At 42.9% G+C, this 25,013-nt stretch overlaps 1 long non-coding RNA gene across 1 annotated transcript in view; it reads left to right on the top strand.

The window, feature by feature from the left end:
* The window catches only part of LOC144328903 (uncharacterized), a 35,956-nt gene extending 11,834 nt beyond the window's left edge, over positions 1–24,122 (top strand). The window contains exon 2 of the long non-coding RNA XR_013394283.1: positions 22,905–24,122. This is a non-coding gene — a long non-coding RNA (uncharacterized LOC144328903). The remainder of the gene's footprint in view (positions 1–22,904) is intronic.
* Positions 24,123–25,013: the final 891 nt, after the last annotated feature.

Below are 25,013 nucleotides of genomic sequence, written 5' to 3'. Positions count from 1 at the left end.
GCGCATCCAGTTTTCTGCACAGAGGAAGCTTGGAAGTCTTGTCACTCATCGTTGAGAAATACACTGCACATTCAAGAAAGCCAATGCAGCCAGTATTGCAATGAAGGAAAGATGTGACCCTTGGACTCTTTAGGGGTTGTGTGGTCTGTCAGGGTTAGGAGCCAACCAGACTCCAGAAGTTCTGCACTCCCAGAGTCAGTGTGTCACTTGACCTAGTCAGCAGCACAGATGGGAATTTAAGTAAAAATGAGTCTAGTGAGGGCTTTGGAAGGAATAAGACAGGACTCTGCAAGTTGATATATCTTCATAATATGTAGTAGAGTTTGATTATAAAGATGCACACAATAAAATGAAAGGAAAACCCATTGTGGGCTCAGTCAAGTGGGATAAGTAAACCCTGAAACTGAAGTGAAGAGTTTTCCAAAACACTGGGGCTCAGTAAAAGCTACATTTTATTATGTTTTACTGTATGACCACCGCATATTATTTCTACAGCATCTTCAGCATGCATGGCAGATTTATATCACAGAAGGCTCTCTGGCGTAATATTATGTGATATGCAAATCCTTCATTGCACATCACTCGAGGTATCATAGCAGTAACAGAATCAGAGGTAAGAAGACACCTGCCCAAATGCCCTCTTCTTATTCTAGTTTTGGGACACACATTCTGATGGTGCTGATGCCCTGCCCTGCCCTCCTCTCCTCACCATGGCATTGCTGCGCAAACAGCAGGAGCATACAGTGCTATAACAGTTAATGTGACAATGGCATTATATCCCGAGCAAAGGGTGAAGTCTTCTGGCAGTGCCCTGTCTGTCAAACAGTGGACATTCAACAGGGAAAGTGGATGGTGAAACTGAATGCCCTTGGATAATGCATAAGGACCATCCTCAAATCAGAGGATTCAGGCTTGCCATCTCTCTGATGTGCTATTATTCTCTGTGGAGTGCTAGGTTTTCTTTTGGGGAGGCAGAAGCATTCGAACATGCATGCTTACATATCTCACAGCCTGAAATAATAAAATTCAGGAAAGCCCCTTACCATTTTAAAAATTCTGCTGATTGAGTAATGGATCTGGAGAGCTGGATCTATATTTCATTTGCATTGCATAAAATTTCAGTGACATTGTTGTGAATAATCTTGCCAAGCCTCTCTGTTGATTTACCAAAACATGGATGGGTCCCAGTTCAGAATCTGGAATGAATTGTAATCCAGGGATGTGCCCATCCAGTTTATATCTGGTTACAGCTGACATTGGCCATCAGGTTCTTCTTACCATTTTAGAAGACCTAGTTTGGTGAAATTCATCATTTTCTTCTTGGGAATTGTCATCTGGCCATTTCAAAGAATGGATACTGGTTTCTGTGTTTTCATCTGCCGAGGCAATTCCCAGACAGTAAAGCATTTTCATTGCATAGCACAGCTTGGGATTCTGGACTCAGCTATGTGTTTGGGAGACAACGTAGACGTAAATGAAAGTGTATCAAAGTCATGCCAGATTGGATTCACCTCACAAGCTGCCAAACAGCTGCCAACCCTGCTGTGGTCTGGGGCATAGCCAGGCTCTTCAGGGCGGGGTGGCAATTGGTGGGACGGGGGTAAGTGTGTAGAGAAATCACGAGGAATTGTGTGGAATTCTCCTCTGGCCGGAGTTTTAGAGATGTCCTACTGAGTTCTACGCCCGGCAGCCATACCAATCCGGCTGTCCAGTTAGTGAGGTCTTTACGAGAGCTGACCCACATTGGGAATGCAATGCAAGCGGCGCTAACAATTAGCAGCTGTTGCATCAGGACTCAGACTAAAGCTATTAGCAAACAGTGGAGATTAAGAAAGTGCAGTGACGCAGGGTGACAAAATGTTTCTGGGAATCTGTAATGGGATATGAAGCTTTTCAATGGGGCTCAGTAATGGATATTTAGCGCGAGCCAGTCATAATAACTGAAACTTATCCCAGCATTTGCTTCCTTAATGGACCAACCGTCCAGTTCTCAACACATGATATGGATGCGAGGGCTGCTTCAGACATTATTAGGACACAATTCCTACACAGACAGCCTGGGACTGATGTAGCACATACTGCAAGGGCGGGGGAACCTCAGGCCTGGGTGCCAAATGCAGCCCCCTGGTCTCTTTATCTGGCTCTTCCCAGGCCACACCTCTCACTGGTCCTGCTCCACATTCTCCTTCTGCCTTTGCTTGGCTACAGAGTGTCCTTGGACTCTGACAATGCCTCTTGCCTGGCTCAAGATATGTGGGATGTATGTGTAGAGAAACCACTGAATTTGTGTGGCTGGAATATAGCCTGCTGAACAAAAGTTAAGTCATATTCATTGCCCTGCCCACTTCTTGCCTCTGGCTCTACCATTGGTGTGTGGCTACCAGATGGTTGCCCACCAGCTGGAGTCGATTCCCCACCCCTGGCAAACTGTTTAAGGACATTGCATGAAGCTTAAAGCAGTTGTGTTTGTCCTCACCCTGGCACCACAATTGGTTCATAAGTCAGATGGAAAATCTGCACTGGCTAGAAGATCCTTTTCCATTGCAAATGCCCACTCGTCCCCGTCAAAAGCACCCATTAATATAAATGAGAGTCTCAAAGATGAGTTAAGCCTGATATGAGAAAATGTTCTACCTGTGTGAGTTGTGAGCCAAGGACACGCCCAGGTTTTATCAGGCAATTTCTGGCACATAATTGTTGCTGGATAGTTCTGCAGTCCACAGCTTAGCCCTGAATTCATTAGGAGGCCCTAAACAAGCCACTATTCTCTAGATCTCAGTATTCCAGCATCCCCACCCCAAATCTGAATATTTAGATCTAACTACTGCAATTTAAACAGAAATACAGTACATCTCACCACAGTGGGGAAGACACTAGGTGACTTGTACACCTGTTCCATCTGTTGACCAGGTGCTGCTCATGGCCAAAGGGCAACTTCAAGGCTCCTGCCCATCCTCCCTTCTTAATGTTCCTTATCTTTAAACCAGACATGGACCAGACAGGCCTCAAGTAAAGGGTACCTTCAGTTAGAGGACCTTCAGAGTCGATGACTGTCTTCTGCCCAGTGGGACAGCAAAGCCAAGCAAAGGGCAGCTTGGGCAACTCACATATGAAGTGCACATCAGCCTGAGAGATATTTCATACCAATCCTCTGCCATTGTTGGGAACCCAGATATCCTCAACAAATAGGTCATGGGCCTGTTGGTCATGAAAGCAAAACAGAAAAACCAGTCAAAGGGATCAGGAAGCAAGCGATGGGAAAGGCCTCTGCCAGAGAGCTCCTCCTCCTCATTATTTGACTAAATGTACAAATGGTTTGACCTAGCATATGACAGCTTCCTATGTCCATCATTTCATAGTGACTCTCAGCAAAGTATTCTCCTAGAATGCTGCCCTGCTGCCATTCTGATGACTCCTTATGACTAAGCTGCCCCAAAGATATAGTGGCAATTTAGGAGTGGTTAGTACTAGGTACATGTCAAAGAACCCCTCATGGTTCTCTGGCTGGGCACCAAAGAGGAAAGTCAGCTTTTGTGCCTGTGAAAAGCAGAGAGATACAATTCTCCACTTGCATTTTCACCTGGTTTCAGGTTTCCAGCCAACAGCATCTGATCCATCACAATTTAATGCAGGTGAATTAGCCAAACAACAGGTAAACAAAAGAGGCAAGTCTGCTGTTTCATTTAAATGAGGGGTGGGGAGGGGAAGTTGAAAAGGAAGGAGGAGGTTGGCTGGTAAGTGATGGTTTTTATTTTTGTGGTCTTGCCTATTTGTGTTCCAAGTATTCCTGAGACCCAGTGGAGAGAACACAGCACTGATTTTCAGTGTGCACACTGGGAACTCCAGAACACAACAGACGATTGTTTCGCTCTAGCCATCTAGAGTTACCCTTCCCCCTCCTTCTCTGTACAATTTATTATGCATGAGATGTTGGTAATGATCAGGTTCTCTGATAGGACAAATACATTGGAACTGGCCTTTCTTGCCCACTGTTATTGCTTTTGCAGCATGCCCATCAGGAAATAACAACAATCAACCCTCAACTCAGTGGAATAAAAATCCTCTGAATCTTGTAAAATAGAGGTGGGGGACCTGTGTTTCTCCAGAGGTTGCTGGACTACAGCTCCCACCACTTGGACTCTTCAATCAAGTTCCTTCTGCCTATTCTTGCCTACGAGACATGTGCATAGATGCAACAACAACAGCTGTGCTGGGGGGCATAATCCTATTGAGTCAAGGAGCAGGCAGGGGACAAATACATATACAGGAGTGGGCAAATTTGTCGGTTTTGGTTTCTCCAATTTTTCCCAATCGTTTTCAGTTTTTCACAGGTCTTGTCTTTTCGAAAACCCATTAGTATTGTAATGCAATTTTCTCCTAATACATACATTTTTGTATAGACTTTTGCCTAATATGTCTATTTTTTAATTTTTGTAAATTACTTCCCCTAACACAATGCATTTTTGTATGTCATTTCCATGCACACTTTCCCCTATTATATGCATTTTTGTAGATGCTACTCAGCTGAAGAACTGCATCAAAAAATTCAGAGAACTTCAAATTTTGAAGGATGGCTTTATTTTGGTTTGTTTTGGAAACTGCAACTTGGGTAGGTTCTTCTTTATATGTGAACTGATTCTACTTTCTCCCCTTCCCTGGCTTGGAAGAGCTTAATTTGTATCTTTTAAAATATTTATATCCCACCTTTTTTTTTTTAAAAAAAGCCCATGGCAGCTAACAACAGAGTGTTGAAATACAAAAACATTTTGTGTGTGTTTTGGGTAGGTCTAATGTGGGGTTAATGTTTTTAAAACCCTGATATATATATTAATTAATAGGTATTTAAAAATTGAATTTTCCAAAAAGAAACCAAAAGGAAAGCAGTCAAACAGTTCTCAACACATTTTTGCCAAACAATTTCCCCCAACACAGCTCATTTTGTATGTTACTTTCACCAATATATGCATTTTTATGCACACTGCACCCAAACATATGCATTTATGGAAACATTTCATGGCTGGAGGACTCCACTGCAAAATTCAGAGAAGTGTGAATTGCAAAGGATGGCTGTTTTTTGCTTTTTTGCATGGTTTTGAATTAGCTAAGTTTACCTTTAAATGTGAACTGAATTGAATTCCTCCCCTAGCCCTATGCAAGATATTCTGATACCTTTCATAATCAGGACCAGCTCTATCACAAGGCAGGTACCTCAGGCAACTGGTGCTGGAGAATGTTTGTGAGGGGTCAATTCCTCTTGATCAGGCATTTTCCTCTGTTGAGAGAAAGAGCTGTGAATACCATGCAATGCAGCCAGCCCTGGATTAGCTTGTCGCCCTCAGGCACACTGCAGGATAATGTCCTGTTGCCAGAGTTTGATTCAGCTGCCTGTCCAGTGGTCTTCTGCAAATGGAATGTATGCAAGAGAGATGGAGGGAGGGAGAGAGCAGACACCATCTTGTCCTTTGCTTCAGTCAGCAAAATTTCTTGGGCAAGACCCTGCACATGGTATAAGAAACTAACCATATTTGGGGGGATTCAATCCTATGGGCTGGTAACAGGTTCTTATTATGTTCAAGTCCTGTAACCAATCATAATCATCCAATGATATTAAAAAGCTGTTCATGTGAAATTGCAGACTTAATAGCGAGATTTTTAAGAAACCAATTCACTATGGAAGGTGTTTACCTCAGTGCAGGTGGTCCAGGAATGATTTTTTAAAGACATCCTAGTCCTTTTGGTTTTATCATTTTATGTGGTTGTGGCGCTGTGGGGACACGGGTGGCACTGTGGGTAAAACCTCAGTGCCTAGGACCTGCCGATCGTATGGTCGGCGGTTCGAATCCCCGTGGTGAGGTGAGCTCCCATCTTTCGGTCCCAGCTCCTGCCCACCTAGCAGTTCGAAAGCACCCCTAAGTGCAAGTAGATAAATAGGTACCGCTTTATAGCGGGAAGGTAAACAGCATTTCCGTGTGTTACGCTGGTGCTGGCTCGCCAGAGCAGCTTCGTCACGCTGGCCACGTGACCCGGAAGTGTCTCCGGACAGCGCTGGCCCCCAGCCTCTTAAGTGAGATGGGCGCACAACCCTAGAGTCAGACACGACTGGCCCGTACGGGCAGAGGTACCTTTACCTTTACCTAGTCCTTTTGGTTTTATCATTTTATGTGGTTGTTTTATCTCTCACAGTCACAGAAGAATCTCGTTCTCCTTCCTTATGTTCCTTTGCACTTTTCTCAAATGGCAGGTGTGTTTTGGCTGCAGCTCAATAAACACTTACCTGGGAGAATGTCCCCTTAAACTCGGTCTGACTTACCTTTGAGTAAACACATACAGAATTGTGCTCTCAGTCTTCACATTTTGCATAAGGTGACTGTGAACAGATCAGCTTGCAAGTGATATACAACACTTAAAAACCTTTAATCAGCTGTCACCACATCAGAAATTACTAAATCTCTGGCAGAACGCCCCCCTAAAAAAAATAAAAATCACCTTCCTTGTAAAAGTGCCACCACTACTTGGAGAATCCAAAACTCTTAGTAAATTTGCCAAGCACATTTGAGTCTGAGGAAGTCTAAATGAACTTGAAGCACAGAAATTATAACGTGTAATTATGCTTATTTAAGGAAATCAGAGTTTACGCGGCATTAAAAGAATAAAAACGTAAAAAATAATGTCAAAAACAGTAATAATACAGTGGTACCTTGGGTTAAGAACTTAATTTGTTCTGGAGGTCCGTTCTTAACTTGAAACTGTTCTTAACCTGAGGTAAGACTTTAGCTAATGGGGACCTCCTGCTGCTGCCGCGTCACCCCACGTGATTTCTGTTCTCATCCTGAAGCAAAGTTCTTAACCCGAGGTACTATTTCTGGGTTAGCAGAGTCTGTAACCTGAAGCGTCTGTAACCTGAAGTGTCTGTAACCCGAGGTACCACTTTATAAGCTTCTTGAACTACATGTTGTTCTGCCAAGGAGATTCTTGTGCCTTGGTTACACAGACCCATTCTTTGTTCGCCCCATCCTAAAGATGTATGTTACATTTCTGAACAGTGGAGGCTTGTCCATTAGAGTGAATGAGCCACTTCTCCTCCCACCTCAGCCTGCCCTCGGCCTGCATATAGTCCAGGGAATGGTACTGAATGCCACTTTTCTCCTTCTTAGGGTCCTGTTTGCACTACACATTTAAAGCAGTATCATATCACTTTGAACAGTCATGGCTTCCCTCAAATAATTCTTGGAAGTCTGTTAAAGATACCTAGAATTGTTAGAAGACCCCTATTCCCCTCACAGAGCTACAATCGCCAGAGTAGTTTGTCAATCCCTCTTCCCAAGGAACTCTGGTAATGACAGCTCTCTGAGGAGGGGTCTCCTCACAACTCTTGGCACCCATAGCAAACTATACTTCCCAGGATATCATGCAGGGAAATGGAATGATATTGCTTTAAATGTATAGTACAAAGTGGGCCATTTGTCTCAGAGTTGCCCTTGCAGAACTTGGTGGGGAGGAGGATGGGGACAAACACAGAATTGGTTGGCTCTGACTTTACCTAGTGTTGATCTCCCTGATTTCTGTCCTGCCAGTCCGAATGGGCACCACTGTGGCTAGAGATGTTGTCTTCAGACAAATGACCAAAAGTGAAAATCACCACATGATTTCCTCAGCACTCCAGGCTAGGGGGAAGCATTCTCTTTCTGGAAAACACAAAAGTTATTTTTTTTTAAAAATCCCATAGCAATGCCTATTTGATACCTGGAAGGTGTGTGTGGGAACCCACATAGCATGTTGTCCAAATATTGTGTGTTGTGAATGCGAAGCAGCAGCGGTTGCTGTCACGCAAGAAGCATGGTTGGTGGTGTGATTTGCTGAGAGCCCCCAAGTGACTGCAGATATGTCATTTTAGGAGGCAGACTCCGTTACTGACAAGCTAAGCAACACGGCAGGATCAGGTTGAAAATAAATAAATAAATAATGCACTTTCCCATGAACAAATACGTAGGACCGTTCTTCATTTGAGAGGTGTTTCATGTAGCAGACTTGAAGGCTGCAGTGCTTGTTCCTTGTTCCATGGATCGAGTCTCTTGAGCTTCTTTTTGTAATATTTTCCAGCCTTTCTAAGGTGTCTGCCTTAATAAATAAGGAAATAAGACGACCGACTAACTTTGCGGGCCTGGGAGAGATTGGTTACCACTTACATCACTCAATTGATGAGGGCCCAGACAGAGTGGAGAGAAAGTAAGTAAGCAGGGATTAATCAAACCAGATTGCATTTGTAAACAAAGGTGGAAGGAGGGAGGGAGGGATCAGGTAACAATTTCCCAAGCATTACCTATTGAAAGAGACATAAACAGGCAAGCAGGCAGTGAAAACAGCACACAATGGAACTCAAGATCCGCCAACCCCCGTGGGCTTCCTTCCCTCCCTGCCTCGCTGACTGAAGTGATTTGTGCACTGGGAATGTAGGCCCGGAAGGGAAGAGGCTGCTCTTAAGCGTCTTTCACAACACAGTTCAGGCACTTAACATTTCAGCACGCCAAGGTGCAGCACACATACTAGAATTCTAGGCATAAGATGATGCTCGCTATTATTGCCTGTCCAGCCTTCTGCAGTGGGAGTCCCAGAAATTAGAGATGACAGGAGATTTGGACAAGGTTCATAGATGGACTAATGGTTTCTAGGAATGGTGGCCTCTTTCCCATGTGACGTTTGTACCATACATAAGGTTTCTATGCTCTACCAAGTATCTCCTAGACGTTTGGATCATCCACACCTCCTTATTTTCTCTGATGATGCACCCCTCCTGCTGCTGCTTTGGGTAGCCATGTGTCCTGCTTTACAGAGAACAGTCTTCTGCTTGAAGGAGGATAATACTCTGTTTGAAGGCATCTTCTGCTGGAAGGGCTGTCTAATCCAAGTCCTCTTTAAGATAAAGTAGCCCACCAGTACTGAACACCTGGAGAGCACACTGAACAGGCACGCAGTCACTGGATCACAGGCTTCCCCACTACGGTGAGATGTATTTCTCTCTGAATTGTAACAAGTATTCTTAAATGTGCATTTCTACTTATAAATCAACATATGCAAATTTTGCAAAAGGGTGTGTCCCCACTTGTCCTCTTTTTGTGTGTGATGCATAACCAGACCCCCCTGCTGCTACTGCGTAAGCTTACCTATAAAGTCTTAAATGGATCAAGGCTGCTATACCTCAAGGACCTCCACTCCCAATATGAACCAACCCAGGCCCTGCAACCATCATCTGAAGGTCTTCTTCATGTGTCGCCTCCATGAGAAGTCTAGAGGGTGGCGACACAAGAATGCACCTTTGCTGTGGTGGCTCCCCATTTGTGGAATGCTCTCCCCAGATAGGCTTACCTGGCACCATCATTAAATACCTTTAGGAGCCAGGCAAAAGCTTTCCTCAATAACCAGCCTTATCTGTAGCCTTTTAGAAGTGAGCAGAATATTTTTTTATGCATTTCTTTTTCTTCTTGGTTTTCATGTATCTATGTGACATATCTGTCTGTTTGTTGTAAGTTGCTTTGGGTTGCCCTGGGTAAGTTAAAGCAAAATAATAATAATAATAATAATAATAATAATAATAATAATAATAATAGTAATGATAATAATAATAGTAGTAGTAATAATAATAATAGTAATAATAATAATAATAATAATAATAATATAATACCTGGTGTCTTCAGCTTTGGTTCAGCCCTTTTCTGGGCAATGTGATGATGAATTAGAGGCACACATTAGACTGTTTCCCTGTTATCCACCACAGTTATACACTTATCAAATCTCTCTTATTGCTACCTGAAAGCAATGGAAAATAGATGAGTTATTCAAATTTTCTTAATGCTGGCGATATACGTCACAGAAAATGCTTAATGGGATAGGAGTCATCACTAAGAAAGCCCTGTCTCCGGTGCCTTGATCTGTGGAACAACATTTGAATTATTGGGGTTGGGATGGGAGCCCTTAATGAAATCCACAAGCCCCTCTGACTTCTCTCCCCCCCCCCCATTTTAGTAAATTGATCCTGCAACCTTGGAAAACAGTAGCCAAGGGGATTAACAGAAAATGTAATTCAAGTGTTGCTATAGAGCAGTGTTTCCCAACCTTTTTTGGGCAAAGGCACACTTGTTTCATGAAAAAAATATCGAGGCACACCACCATGCCAGATGGGGAAAGGTCACTTTTTACGTATGTAAAAAAAAATAAAAAAATAGTAACAGCATAGAAGGTAATGGTTATCTCTTTGATGTCTGATGGGAGGGCATTCCACAGGGCGGGCGCCACTACCGAGAAGGCCCTCTGCCTGGTTCCCTGTAACCTCACTTTTCACAGTGAGGGAATTGCCAGAAGGCCCTTGGCACTGGATCTCAGTGTCTGGGCTGAACGATGGTGGCGGAGACGCTACTTCAGGTATACTGGACCGAAACCGCTTAGGGCTTTAAAGGTCAGCACCAACACTTTGAATTGTGCTCGGAAAGGTACTGGGAGCCAATGTAGGTCTTTCAAGACTGTCGTTACGTGGTCTCGGCGGCAGGTAGCAGCGCTCACAGCTTACGGACTGCACCGTGTAACAGGTGTCTGGCCCAGCAGCCTAAGGCGGACAAGCCACTGAAACAGGCATTCAGAATCCATTCATTTCATAAAACCTGCAGGGCTCAATCTCTGTGTTTGTGTATGTGTGTGTTTCTGTTTTGCCCAAGGGTCTGGGGGTGGGAGAGAGCTCTTTAGCATGATGCTTTTAAAACAAATTATCAACAAACAAACCTGATGATACGAATAGCAACGTCAGGTGCTACCGGGGGGGGGGGAGAAGGGGGCCTACTCGGAAGTAAATACTGCGTCCAGGCGCAATTAGCGCTGATTTAAGGTGCACCAAGACTGCCTAAAAACCTCACCAAAGATATGCAACAAAGCGCTTCGTTGCAGAGGGGAGAGTTTGTGCACCGTGGAGGCTGGAGGGCTTCTATTCTACATGCGGGGGTTGGGGGGCGAGGAAAATGTGCTCCGTGGGGGGGCGGGGAAGGCAAGAAAAGGAGCTGAGCTCTAACTATAGGCTCCCACGCTTGAGCAGGCCCGACTCGGTGGGGCGGACCACCCTCTCTCCTGGAGGAGGAGGAAGAGGAGGAGGAGATTCCCATCCACGGCGTGGCCTCCTGCGCTCCTGAACGGGAAATCTCTGCAGCCCAAGACTCTCCGCGAGGCAGCTCCTCCCTTCCTGCCTTGAGCCGCCGCCAGCCGCGCCCCCCTCCCCAGTTATCTGCTGCCTGCCAAGCCCCGCCCCTCTTCATTGTCCTCCCCTTCTGTTTATTCCCCTTCCTCCATCCCTCGCTTTTTTCCCTCTCTTTCCTTTTTTTAAAAAAAATATTTTCTCTTCCCCTTCTTTTTTCCCACCCTTTCTTTTTTCTCTTTCTCCCCCCCTCCCTGCCCTCCTGGGTTAAAGGATTTGAGCAATGGGTCTGGAGGTGGAGCTCGTCGGAGGATTAGCCCGACTCGCCCGCCTCCCTCCCACGGCACACTAGGCAACGTCCGGCGGCACACTAGTGTGCCACGGAACACCAGTTGGGAAACACTGCTATAGAGAAAGAGCATCTGCACAAATAGTGGTGGCTAAATCAAATCAATCCAATGTTGAACTAGATCCACATTGTTTTAGGCACGCCTTCAAATATCTCCATTCGAGCCTGTCATATGCTTTCCTCTACCCCCCCCAATTAATTTATCGTTTGATGAAGTTTATTATATTCAAGAGTCTATACACATTCATATTTAATGCTCTTCCTTTAATAAACCATAATTGATCTTGATTTATGCATTTGAATACAATCTTATTTTTCCTTTCATTTAGAACAGATGTTTAAAAAATAGACAAAATTTAACAGCATTATAGGTCTATAAGAACTTGTTCCATTCCTTTCTTTCTTTTTCTTATACTGTATGGTAAAATGTTTCCCATTCTTGTGGTATTTCATCTTGAGCATGTAGTTTATTTAAGACCTAAGTCGGTGGGGTACTCAAAAGATCAATAAATACTTTATAGTTTTTCTACTATAAAATCAGCAGGACCCATTCATTTGCCTTTCTGAAGTTTTCTGATAGCTTGCTCTACCTCTTCCTTTTTAATGTCTTGCTCCATAAATTCCTTGCCTTCCAGACTTGAAATCAGTTAATCGGTTCATTAAAAATATTTCCTAAAATCTCATATTTTTTGCTATCCTGATTTGCATAGTTTCTCACAATGATTAATACATTCTTGGCTGGTTTCCTCTAATTTTGCCTTTATTGAGCTGCATTTCCAAGGGATGCCCACTGCAGTCTTGAATCACTGACACAACAAGGTCCTGTACTCAGGCAGACTTTGTATTTGTGGTCTACCTCAGGTGAAGGACATCATTCATTATCTTTTAGCCTGCTCCATATATAGAAACCCAAGAGATTTTGAAACTTTTGTTCACACACGTAAGCAAGTACTTCTGGCAGAAATGGTTTGGTTCCTTTTGAGTGGCAATATTAGCTTTGTAACATAAAGAGTGACCCTCTATGCACTGCAGGGGTGGGGATGGGGAGACAGGAAAAAGGAGTTTGATAAAATCACTATAAATTTTTGTGGTGATTTGGAGCTTTAATTTGAAATCAAGTTGGATTTGAGTTTGTTGGTGTCTCTGGTAACTTCTCTCTCTTACATCATGGATTGTGGCTCATATAATGGAAATAAGTTCTATTGGTGCAAGTGTGTCATGGCCTTTGGACAGAACAATAAACTTATGAACTGTACTTCTAGAACAATGAAACATGTTCCAGAGGTGAATGTTAATTCGCCATAAGTTTATGAGCTGTGTCTTCTTAGTCCTATTGCAAACCATTTTAACTAAGCTTGAAAATAATATTTGACCACCCTGACCTTCAAAACACTTTTAGGGTTTGGGTGTTTATCATTTTTTGAAAGTTCAGTCCTCCACATTTCCGCATCAGTTTGCATTTTTTTAAAAAAATGTTCCTCTTGAAAATTCCCCAGCATTTTAGTACAAATTTCTCATAATATCAACACTTTGGCCTGCACTTTCCCCAATATACCATTTGTAAAGCAATTTCCCCCAATTTAATTCATTGTTTTAAGTTACTTTCATTATTAGATTCATTATTATTATTTGTACACTTTACCCTAGTATTTTTCTCCACATTACTCGGCTGGAGAAGTGCATTACGAGATTGGAGAAGTGTGACTATCAAAGGATGGTTGTGTTTTGGTTCACGTATTGTTTCGGAAAGTGTGACCTTTAAATGTGGACTCAATCAAATTTCTCCACCGTCCCTGTTCCAGGGTCCCTGTACTTACTGTTCTTTCTGGCTAGCCACAATAGTTATTATTCTTGCCACACTGGGCAAGGCTGTAGTAGACTTAAAAACACAGGCATGCATTGGAGTTAGGATAGGATAGAGAGATTCTCTCCCTTCTATGAGAATCTTCAGGACAGAAATTTCAAGCTGCTGGATGTTGTTTACATCAAACGGAATGGGATCACCCACCACGTTTTCCTCCTTCTTCTTCATGGCTTGCTTTTTTGCACTGTTCCCCTTCATTAAAGTAAATACGATTAAATTTCAGACTCCTTTGGAAAAGTGGGTAAGGGAGAAAGCCACACACTTAGATAATTTCCATATAAATCCAGCGTGGTCCCCAATACCAAGCCACATCACCGCCCCTGCCTGCCACTGGCACCACCCACCAGTCGTACTCCAAAGGGGGGGGGGGGGAGAGAAAGGCAGCAGGGAGAATTTCATGCGCTTGTTTGATCTGCTGGATGGAGCATGACCAATTATCCATAACCAGCCAAAGTCCCGGAACAAGGAGAATTGGGTCTTGATCACGTACACCTCCAACAGCTGAACAATCTGGGATACTGTGGAGGCAATGGGGCTGGCACACATAGGGGAGGATTTAAAGCTGCATTCAAAAGATGAAGTGATTTCCTCCTGGGGGTGGGTGAAGAGGGGGTGGCTGTTATCTGGCAGGGGACACACAATAAACGGTCCCAGAGAAGTCCTCCCGCCCTCCACCCCAAAGAGACATGTCAACATTGGTTATCTAAGCGGCACATTCTTTTCTATAACAGTGAAGAAAGAAATTGATTGTCTTTTTAAAAAGTGACTTGGAGGCCACAAAAGATGCATTGTTTCCAAATGAGTTGATTGGAGGAGGAGCTGGGTGGTTTAGAGGTAGGGGGCTGAATTTATACCATCATTTTGTCTAATTACTCCTGATGTTTTTGCTGTTGTCATGCGGGTTACTACAAAGGCAACTGCCAGCTTATGTCCCTGAAAGCAGACTAAACTGTTATGCTTACAAGGCCGTGAGGTTTTGTTTTGTTTTGTCCTGTTCCCCCACCCCTCCCACCCGCTTGGCCTCTGCCACCCACTTGCCTGCTTTTGTGCCTTGCAAAGTACACACAGTGAATGTATCTACAAGGAGGCCTGTGACAGACAATATGGCCCCTCATCATGCAGGCTGCCTCTGCGCGTCAGAAAATCCTAGAATCTTATTGGATGCTTGGCAGAACTCTAGCAGGGATGCTTTCCTGGAGCCACGATTTTCCAGAAATGACAAAATCCAACAAACGACTTGAAATCTTTAAGTTTGAGGAGCTGATCTCTACACACAGTGTCAACATTGAGGAATATAGGTTGTATGGGGGTCAGGAAATTGGATAGAAATCTCACAGTGAAAGAGACCCATCCAGTAAAGCATGTATCACAAGGTATTTTTGTTTCCATTTATGCTGAAATTTAAACAACAACTTTGTGAGCTGTGGTCAGTGAGAAAGCACTTGTTGAGGTTACTCAGCACTGAGGGCATCGCAGCTGAATGCTGGGGCACTCCCAATGGAGTGCACTGTAGAAAAACCCAGATACCCCTTTCACTTAGGACACCAAGTCAGAGATGTATACTGCACAGTTTACTATATCGCTATACACTGGTCACTGCACATCTGGGGTGTGGGAGTCAAAATGCAGGGACAGAGTAGGCAAGAATCCAGAATTTTTGCTATCTGAACATAACATGCAGGGCCCATGTATATGGTTCCTAGGTTCCTAGGAAATTGCTCATTAGGTAAGTATTCACATTATGAGCTGACAACTTTCATTATTTCCTATGGGAACATTTCTAATCTGTGATTTGTCCAATCTCTCTCATCCCTCCCTCCACAGTTTCTTCCTGAAAATAGCTGCCAATGACCAGCAAAACACAAACAAATAAGGAAATGGGCAAACTATGGCTGTTCAGATATCTGAATCAGCCATTTGTGTAAAGAAGTCTGAGCACAATTCTTTCTGTTTGGATAACTGAATTTGTGGATAATGGCATTTCTGATTGTGGGGGCTGTGTGTATTTATAAGATACACAAGCACACACAGACACACACACACACACGTCAGCATGTACACATGCAGGTATGTGGATGGGTACTTTTAGAAAGCTCTCCTTGTACTTTCCAGAGAAACAAAGTTTGTGTGTATTTTCATGTGTTTCATTTCTGAATCTTGGACAATCTGATTCTGCATCCATTTCAGTGCTATCTGTATAAACTCCCTGTGTTAGATGCTGATTCTGGAGAGAAAGGTTATTGATGGAAAGAGAACAGGAAAAGGGCCGGCTTGCTCTCACTTTACATGTGCGTTTGTGCCATTAAACTCATTGGGAACTCACAGAAGTAACAGGGCCATTATCTTTTATGGACTCAGGAAGTCCATTAAAATCCCCCAAATTCTGAAAGCCAGAAACATTCCCTTCTCAGAGGTGTTGGCAGTTCTTACACAAAGCTGAGCCTGTATTGGGCAAATGGGGTTGTCCCACTTATTACTGAGGTTTGCATTGATACAAGACAGGGAAAGGCATTTGTACAAGATAGTTGCATTGAGACTGAACTGCCTTCACTGCTGGAATCACAGGCAGCTCAAGCAAAGCTGGAAAGTCTTTGGGTGCTTTCAGAAGTGGTGGCCAAGAACCCCATTTTGCTTCTGTCACTTAAACACGTGCACACACACACACACACAGATACAGATACACAATGTGTAGTTTATGCAGCATATAAAACAGAAACTAACAATTTCAGTTCAGACCATTGCCTTTAGAAGCAAGACTGTTTAATAGGATGTCACTAAAATGTGGATATAACTAGCTTCTGGAGCAGATTAGGCATGTCCATAGAAGCACTATATGAAGTGCTACAAACAGTAATATTTGTCATTCTGCGTGAATGACAGTCTTTCTTATTTGTTATTTCTGAAGAAACAAACACCAGGAGCAATTTGGGCAACTGTATTTTTAAAGCACGATTCACTGGCCAGCTCAATGTTCTTACTTCTTTAGGTAGCTGCTAGGTAGTAATAGTAATAATAATAGTAACAACAACAACAACAATTTATTATTTCTACCCCGACCACCGGGCTGGGTTTCCCCAGCCACTCTGGGTGGCTCCCAATTGAATATTAAAAACACAATACAGCATTAAACATTAAAAACTTCCCTAAACAGGGCTGCCTTCACATGTCTTTTAAAAGGTGGATAGTTGCTTATATCTGATGGGAGGGCGTTCACTGGGCAGGCTCACACCTGCAGCAAGTAGAGCAGTCCCCGAACAGAGTGATGCAGAAGCCTCTAGATGCAGTACTTGAGGATGACAACAGGTTCCTGTTGTTGCACCAGGATTTTCCTTTCTCCATTGTGCAAAGATTTGTCCAAAGCTATCTTTCAAAATTCGCATTTCTCTGAATTTTGCAAGGCAGTTCTCCAGACAGGTAATGTGTACAAAAGGCATTTAGAAGGCTAAATTGCGCATAAAAGGCATGCAATTGTGAAAATAGCATGTGAAAAAGCTTTATAGTCAGGTAAATTTGTAGCAAAAAATGTATGCATCAGGCAAAAATGCATTAAAATGCATATGTTAGAAGGAATTCACTCTAAAATGCTGATGAATTTTCATGGTGCTTTTTAAAATGAAATTGCCTGGTGATGTGACAGTATGGAGAACTGAAGATTGGAAAAATGAGAAATGGAGACTAAATTAACAGATTTGCTCATCCCTAACCACAACTGAATTGGACTCACAGTCCTTTCGCACACAAGTTCACTCATGGTGAACCCACACTTTCTTCTCTTTGGCAGTCTCATTTAAGGAGGGAAAGGACCTTTTTGTTGTTGCTATTGTTAAAAGATCAGGAATAAGAAACCATTGTAATCTACTTCACACCACCTAGAGATATGCTAACAGATTCCAGTCTAACTTGTCCTCATCCCTGATTTAAGATGAATATTTTAAAAAAGATTGATCCAAAGTTATTCACAGCAGTGCAACAACAAAGAGCTAAATGCATAAGCAGTGCAATGCATAGTTGCTCTGTATCCAAATGGAGAAATAGATCATTCTTGCTTGAAAATTCTGCAGTTGGCCAGTTCTACATTCCTGTAAGGCTCTGGATGCTTCATAATTGCTCCTCTGCAAATATCTACACCCCTGGAGCAATAGGAAAGAACAGCAATCTGCAGTTTGGAGAACATAGCCCTTTGATAACAATATACCTATTAAAAAATAATATCAGATATGCAAAACATTGATTTCCATTCCTTTGCTGCAATCTTATGGGAATTTCCTCCCTGCAGCTACAATTTTGCATACAGCAAAGGGAAGGACCTGGATCTGAGGTTTGGGAGCACATTCAGTTTTCATTATGTTGTTTTTTGAGCTTCCCCTTCTGCCTTATAGTTTCTCTCCCCCACAAAGACTTTTTGTGTGTGTGCATGTGTGTGCTTCTGCAAACATTGAGGTTCCTTCCAGCCTTTCTCTTGTGTGCAGATGCTTGGGCTACATTAGAATCCCCAGTCACCTCTCTGACCTTTGGAAATAGAGGGGATGATGTGTGTGCCAGCATCTTGTCTGTGTGTGATTCTGTCTCTGGTGTCAGGCCTCTGTGACATTCATGTGCATAAGTCAGCTTGCTGGCGTGCAGTTTGTGAATCAGACACAGCAATCACTACCCATAAACTGTAACCAACGGAAGAGTGTTCTGCAGAAGCGTGCAATACTCCCTTCCCAAAATTACAAGCTATCCAGTTCTCTTAGGCATAAATAAACAGGAACTTTGTCCCGTCAAAGCCTGTCTTCTTTCCAAGTGCTTGTTAAGCCATGAATTGGCTGCCCATCCTATCATCTAGGAGACCGTATTATGCCCTGGAACATTGGAGATGGATGCTCTAAACTTTCACTTTGCAATGACTGTGTTTACAATAGCATTAAGAAAAGTTTCATCCTGTACTCCTTTATCTTCACAATGCACTTCAGCTCCCATGTGTCAGATAGAGAACACCATGACCAGGCCTTTTTAGGCTTGCCTGAATTTGCTGAGAGCTTGGTGACAAGGTCAATGGAAGCCTGCAAAGGTCACCATGGCTGGTTAGTGGTACACCATATTTATCAGGAAGAAATGGTGCTCTTTGTCCTCTAAAAAAGCTCATTATTTTCAGCAAAAGGAACCTTTTAGAAACAGGATTGATCAAAGTATTAGAAGAGCATTACAGGCTCAGTAATAGGGGTAGTAGCTCTTTTGGACTAAGCAAGCTGGCATGAAAGAAGGAGAAGTATAAAAGCAGATCAGCCACTGTGCTGGATTTGATCCCCAATGAGCTACAGGAAGCCAAAGAAGTGGTGTCATGCTTATCCTGAAAGCAATTACAGTGTTACCTCGGGTTAAGTACTTAATTTGTTCTGGAGGTCCGTTCTTAACCTGAAACTGTTCTTAACCTGAAGCACCACTTTAGCTAATGGGGCCTCCAGCTGCTGCCGCCGTGCCGCCGGAGCACGATTTCTGTTCTCATCCTGAAGCAAAGTTCTTAACCTGAAGCACTATTTCTGGGTTAGCGGAGTCTGTAACCTGAAGTGCATGTAACCTGAAGCGTATTTAACTCGAGGTACCACTGTATTATGGAACAATGCAATTAGAAAGTGGAAGGCAAAGGATCAAAACACTTTACATTCCTCACTTCCACACGTAGAGGCAGAAGTTGATGTGAGATGCTGTTGCTGTTCACATCCCCTACCACTGGGCTGAAGGGGAGTTATGATTACCCAGTCTCTCTCCTTTGTTCTGCCAGTTCTCCAAAATCTCTTTCTTTGAACAAGGTGTTGCCTGTGGAAAATACTCTTCAGGGTTGATCTACGTAAGAGTGGCGCTGAGTTTTTGTCTTCAAGTGTTTTCAAGATGAAGGACATGCTTTCAAAGGTTGTGAGATGCACCCCTCAGTTTTTATGTGTGCTGTTTCTCACATCTTTTCTCAGCCATTGCTCCTATGGAAATCTCCTCCTTTGGCACCATCATGAGGACTTCTGTCTCCTTTACTATGTGATCCCAGACAATCACCCAGCAAATGTGACTAGGTAAAGGTCTCCTCTTTCTGAACCAGCTCTCGCCACACTAAAATCCACATTTGGATACCAATCAGAGTGCATACTCAAACATGGATCCTGTTTCGAGCAACAAAGAGCAGGGAGGCTGCACTTGCACTTGTATGCATGTACCTAGGTGCCTCCAAATGCATATCCTGGTCAATGCTCCCTGTTTAGCTGTGCTGCACTGAGGTGTTTTATTACTGTTGCACAGCAAAAGAGGGAATTCTGCTCATTTGCTCTAGCAGTGAGATCAAATTTCCTCTCTCTTCCACGCTCATGCAACAGATACAACTGCAAGTTTATGTGCATATCCTCCCTGCAGCTACTATTTTGTATATCTTATTGGAATCAGAGTGAAGGGCCGGGATCTGAGGTCTGGGAACCCTTTGAGGTTGGGGAAAAAATTCCAAAAGGGTCCATGTCTGAAATGAGCCCTTGGAAACAAAACAAAAACATACCCTGAGTGTCCAGTGAAATTTCCTGCTCATGCCAAAATTCTTCTTCACCAGCATCCCTAGTTGATGGCATTATGTGGGAGATGCTTTGATTGCAACTGCGATAAAGGTAACTAACATGTTGAGTTGGCTATACTTTTGGATCTGGAAACATGGTCAGGGCAGTCTGTACTGCATTATAGGCCACGATACTGATGCTTATTCATATTTCTCCCTTCCTCCCAGTGCTCATTTATTGCCATGTTTGCTTTGCTGATGAATTGGGACCGTCAGGTCTCTTGACTATAGCAGGGTGAGAATAGAGTTGACGTCTCTTCTTTCAGATACCATATCACCCCAAGTGTCCCCCTTATAGCTGAAATATTAATTTGGCAACCTTAAGTGAGAGACAGGGCCTCTGGGCGAACAGTTCTATAAAAGTTGCAGACAACCGAACTGGAGGGAATTCAGAGGAAAGTGACTGAAGAATCAAATTCATGCGAGGCAGACTGCTCCAGAATGGAGAAGACTGATTTATGACCACAGTTCATATTTGGCTCAGTAGTGACTAAGGCAGTAGGGGAGCCTTGGAAATCATCCAGATAAGTGAAAGGAGAAATTACCACAAAGTGGGAGGAATTTTCACCATCTGGATTTCTCTAAGGCTTTTGTATAGTTTGGATGTGTGAGTAATCATGATCAACCAACATAAACTGATAAAGGTTCAGCTACCCAGTATCCAGGTCATCTGGATCAACTAGATATTTTAAAGTATTGGTATTGTTTAGAATAATGTATATATCCTGTCTTTCTCCAGAAACTTTACTTTCAGCTAAAGTCACTGTTTAATATAAACCTTCATAAATAATAAAGAGGCATAAATAATAAGTACAAGGATTGTACTTATTTTTTATGTTTTATTTTTAGGCCTCAGCCTAGAAAAAAAAGATGTTTGTAGTTCATTTCTTTGAAAGCAATGGGACAAATTAGTTACATTTAAGTGCAAGGAACATTTTTTTTGCATTAGGACCATAATGTTTTAAGTGAATTGTACTTCTGGTGTACTTCTGGTGTTTTCTCACACTTTACTGGGGGCCATATGCAAAAGAGACCGGTTATAAATTTGTGTATATGTATGTACATGAGTGTATGTATACAACCACAATGCTTCTCCAGTTCCAGTCACACGCTCCCAGTGGCTTTTCCTGTCTCATAAGGGACATATTGATGTTACATACATTTATAGGAACATTTAAATGCACATCCCTGTTTGGATTGGGAGTCACACAGGCAAACACATGTACACTGCACTCATAACTGGCTCTAGCCAAGAGGGCTGAATATGTGAAGCTCACTAAATCAAGCAGCCATTGCTCCATTCAAGTGTCCCTTCATCTCAATGTATGGTTTGAAAGCACATGAAGCCACCACCTTGCTGAAGCAGAGCAGGTCTGCATCTGCTCAGTTCCTGGAACATCTGAGTTCCATGATAGGAAAAAATGTGGCATAGAAATGCAAGGAAATATATAAATAAACAAATCTTTGGGTGGATTCTGTCCCTGTCCCTCTGTCCCTGACGAACTGTTTATTGCCACGATTGCAAATTATATTGTAACTTGCTTTACAAGGTTATGTGCATGCATAGTTCGAGGCCAAAGGGATGTACCAAGTTGTATGTATGTGTGCTTGCATAATATTTGCCCACCACTTTTCCGCCACTGTAGTTCTCATAATAATGGTTCACAATAATAAAAGCAGATTTATGGGATGAGATCATCTCACAGTAACCAATCCCACAAAGTGTATGTGTATCTACACTCTGGAGAAGATCATTTCCTGAACGTTGTTACCCTGTTGGTCAAAGGGAATTCCAGAGGCAAGAAAGATGAGCCTTGTCACTAAGCATTCTGCCTTTGATGCGAGTCAAATGAATTAGGGTTGCTGTGCAACAGGTGCAGCACCTCACTCTGTTTCTTCTCAGTGGTGGCAGCAAAGCAAGCTACTGAGGAGAGGACCTGTTCTTCAGAGTCTTCTGACCAGACTTTTTGATTGATTCCCCCAAGGAGCTCTGTACACTGTCCACCCCCCCCCCCATTTTATCCTTACAACAACCCTGAGAGATAGGTTAGGCTTAAGATACTGACTGGCCCAGGGTCAAGCAACAAGCTTCATGGCCTAGTCATGGATTTGAAGCCTGTTATTCCAGCTCTTGGTCTCAAAACTCTGGCTAATATATCCTGGTTAAGCAGAATATGAAAAAATAAAAACAAATAGGTTAGGGAGTTGAAGTGAAATTTATGTTACACTACACCACTACTGGCTCTTCCATATGTTCCTGTTGCAGTTTACTTGCTTCTGTTGCTGCTTTTGTTAAATGGCATCAGCTGAGATGTCTGTCAGAGAGAAGGGGCAGCATTATATAAAGCAGAGCTTTCCAAACTTTTCATGTCGGTGCCACACTTTTTAGACATGCATCATTTCGTGACACAGTAATTCAGCTTTACTAGCAAACCGTAGGTTAAACAAACCCAGGCTTCCTCAACCTTGGCCCTCCAGATGTACAACTCCCGTGATCCCTAGCTAGCAGGACCAGTGGTCAGGGATGATGGGAATTGTAGTCTCAAAACATCTGGAGGGCTGAGGTTGAGGAAGCCTGAACTAACCCTTTCCAGCCCTGGGAGGAGTGAATGGAATGTTTGTGTGACACACCTGCACACTGCAGCTGACACACTAATGTGTTGTGACACACAGTTTGAAAAGCTCTGATATAAAGTCTTCTGGTAATCTCCCTTGTAGCTTACTGCTTCACCTGGTCAGCAGCCGCTGCCATGGAGTAATCAAGACAGTTGTACCTAATAGTATATACAGATATGTTACTGTGTATACCTTCACTTTCTCTCTCTCTCTAATATTTTATATGCCAATATTCTTGCTAATATTTTAAGCAGCTACCCAGATTACGTTCTTGGGGAGAAGTTTAGTTAATACAAAATTAAACAAAAATGTTTTCTTTTTTCTTTTAAAGGTGTCTTCTGTCTTCTCTGCTGTGCTACTGCCCAACAGGAGAAAGGAAAACCTTCGTTAGAAAGGATGGGGAAGAAGAAGATGTGTGTAAAAAGACTTGGCTTTCATCAAGCATCCAAGGACTCAGCTAAGGGCGAGTTGCTGTGCATAGCATTGTAGGGTTTTCTTTGTCAGCCCTTCAAAGTGTTGTGATTTAAAGGAATAACACGGGGCACATATGCCTATAAATGGAAACTGGGATTGTAACGAATAAGGCTCGCCTCTGCCAATGCAAACAAGTGCAAGGCAGCTGGGCTCAGAGCAACGGGAACCGAGCGAAATCCAAGTCCGTTGACTCATTGCTTCACTTTAGTTTTAATTTCATTTGAAAGCTACATAAACACAGGCATCTTTTCATAACAAAGCCAGCCTGGAAGTATAAAGGTCTTCTGGGAAGCTCATCCTTTTCAACAGGGTTATAGGAAAGGGACTGCCCCTCTCCTTGCTGTCACTTGGTTTTCAAACTGCTGGAAGAGGTTCAATAAGTGGCAGCAAACAGTCCGAGACTTTCTATGGAGCTGTTGTGAATTAGAGATGTGCACTGCAGTCCTATTCTCAAAAGTAAATCCCACATTATTCAGTGAAACTTACTCTCATGTAAGTGTGCATGGATCACAGCCATAGAGTTGTTTTAAGATGTAATCCTGTACATGTCTACCTCAGAGGAAAGGAGCTTCCAGATGAGCTTTTCATTCTGGTTTGTCTACAGGGCGATTCGATGCCATTGGCTATTTAATGAGCATTCACTCTGATTTATTTGCAGAACTCCCACACTTTGCAGTGCATTTACCCATCACTTTCCATATTGCACAAAGTTTGATCATTTGGAGAAGCAGGTTTACTGCCCAAAGTCAGTAAGTCAGTTTCAACCTGATTTTGTCAACATGTGATTGAATCTCTCTCAGAAATAATGGCTGCCCATCCTCTTTCACATACGCTCATACAGGTGCACGTACACGCACACACCAGTCATCCATTCACACTCCACACAAAAAGGATGCCATTTTGGGATCTTTAAAAAATGGGGATTGTGAATCAAAGAGCTCTGTTCTTCCTGCACAAGTGAGAAGAGGACTTCTTTTAAAATTGTGGCTCTGGTCAAATCTGTGCTTTCAAGTTTGACTAACAATAAATTGCTGACAAATCCCTTATCCCAAAGGTTTGTCCACATCAGAGTTTACTTTGTGTTTGTTGCTCTTTGTGTTTACATTTAATGCACATGATGCAACCTTCAAACTACACTGATCTCAATGTTTTCCCTCTGTCAAACTGGGTTTACACAATACAGAAATATCCAACAAACTAGGGGAAATCAGCCTCCAAAATGCTCCACTCAGGGTGACAGATTATTTTTGTCCGTGTTTTTGGTGGGTGGATCAATTGTCACTTTCTGTTAATCCCCTTTCCATGCCCTATACTTCCTCTATGTGCCCATTCTTTTCTGCCTATTCTCATTCTGGGGCACTCCTGAACAGAATAGAGGATTGTATGCAGCTATCTGCTGAACTGGCATAATACAACCAATGAATTAGAAGGTGGGAACAAACACAAAAGGGAAACATAGCTGGATAAGAAATGAAGAGCACCTTTCTGATTGCTGTGCAATACCTGGTGTAATTTTTTTTTTTAAATGTGCTTTGCTTGTGCAGTTTTCTGGCTTTGTGGAAATCAGATGGATCAAAACAATATGACTATGTTCGCCATTCAGGAGCATGTCAGAAATAGTTATCAGCAAGGCCAGAAAAGAAATGAAACCACTAAGGAAGCATGAATAGGATAGAACCAAGTTGCTCCTCATATACAAATTCAAGTACATATGGGTGTGGAGTTCCCCAGTCTTATTCAAATGGGTGGGGGAATCGATTAACATCTAAAGAATGCTCCAGTGTGGACAAGCCCTTAGTTTCACCTCTGTAGTCTGATAACACAGCAGGGACAGATAACAGCCATGAAAAGATTGATGATCTGATAGTGAATCAGTATACATTTCGGCTCCTCCTTCCCCAGTCTTCGTTTCTGCCCACCTTTCTTCTTCATTTTATTCATTGTCTGTGCAAAAACAATATCCCTG

This window comes from Podarcis muralis, chromosome 1, assembly GCF_964188315.1.
Source record: "Podarcis muralis chromosome 1, rPodMur119.hap1.1, whole genome shotgun sequence".
Classification (NCBI taxonomy): domain Eukaryota; kingdom Metazoa; phylum Chordata; class Lepidosauria; order Squamata; family Lacertidae; genus Podarcis; species Podarcis muralis.
The sequence above is the reverse complement of the archived record's forward strand: the minus strand, read 5'-3'. Positions and strand labels throughout refer to the sequence as shown.